The sequence below is a fragment of the Amphimedon queenslandica genome, unplaced genomic scaffold (assembly GCF_000090795.2).
Source record: "Amphimedon queenslandica unplaced genomic scaffold, v1.1 AMPQUscaffold_2071_Cont25925, whole genome shotgun sequence".
Taxonomy (NCBI): Eukaryota; Metazoa; Porifera; class Demospongiae; order Haplosclerida; family Niphatidae; genus Amphimedon; species Amphimedon queenslandica.
In genome coordinates, this window is record NW_003557592.1 from 1 (window position 1) to 1,240 (window position 1,240).

General features: G+C 36.3%; 1 long non-coding RNA gene across 1 annotated transcript; it reads right to left on the bottom strand.

The window, feature by feature from the left end:
* Positions 1-6: 6 nt before the first annotated feature.
* On the bottom strand, positions 7-873 carry LOC109593307 (uncharacterized). Its single transcript, XR_002190880.1, has 3 exons — positions 329-873; positions 143-244; positions 7-100 (listed from the first exon to the last, which is right to left on the bottom strand). It is a non-coding gene; the product is annotated as an uncharacterized LOC109593307 (long non-coding RNA).
* Positions 874-1,240: the final 367 nt, after the last annotated feature.

Here is a 1,240-nt window from a genome sequence, read left to right on the forward strand (position 1 = left end):
ACTCAGTTTGTCTGTCTCAGTGTTGGTGCCAGTGTAATGGATAAAAAACCTCAAAATGAGTATTTCAGATCACCAACACATCTAAGGAATTACACGAGGCCTATGTTTTGTAGAATTAACTTCAATTACAATAGCAACTAACCGTGATATCACCTAAACTTGCTTATAAACTTCATCGCCATCTTGTCTCTTGAAAGTAGATGTGCCTATGATAGGCAGGGTGAACATTACATAATGACACATCCTAGAAAAATTGATAATTTAAATGGAAAATCGATCCAAATCTATGCATTAATTTAGCGATGAGCTTTGCACACCACCAAATCACCTTTCCATACGTATATCATTGATCAGGAATTGTGTCCACTACAACATTCCATACTGCCTGCACTCTAAACGAAGAATCATTATTATTTGTCAATCTTCAAGAGCCAACTGAAACCGGCTCATTCACACATCACTGACACTATATAAAGCCAATCTAACCTGTATTGTAAAGAATGAAATAGGTTATCAAGCCATATTACTAACGAGTTAAACATTATCACTCCATTTCCTAGGCTACAGTCATTGGCCTGCCTAGCCAGACTACCTTGTACTATAGTTATGGTTGCCACCATTTGAAAGCAGACACGCCTTCGCCTTTTTTGTTTGCCGCCATTTTAAAGTGGACACGCCTTCAAAAACTAGATGATCTATAGGCGGGGCAAAGAAGATAAGATAATTGTATTTTTTTGAATTCTACTTTTCTGCTTCTTAAGTTCTGGAATTCCACTTCTTAGTAGAGTGAGCTTTTTTACTTTGAAAATTCATTATTAACAAAGGGTCTTCTAGAAAAGTGATTGCCTTGACTCATTTCACGCTACTTTTTACTGTACACTGAGATTTAAATTGGCCAGTTTATTACCTTGGTTTGCGTGGACTCGCCTGCTGAGATTCACCTGAGGGATAATGTGTTACTTGTACTGCCCCCATCATGATATTATATATACAAGCAACTTGATATTTGAAAAAAGGATAATAGATTTTGACAAAGTGTAAAGTGCAACAATGCAATTACTGCACTGATCCATAAAATAAATTTTAGGTGTGGTCAGTACTTAGCAGTGCAAACATGGCACGTGGGTAGGAGAAAGAAGAAAAGCTGAAATTTATTTTAGCATCTGAAGCTCTATTCAAAAAAAGAGTAAGCACAAAAAATTTGCCTAGATATTTAAAAGAGACTGAGATAGTTTGGTTG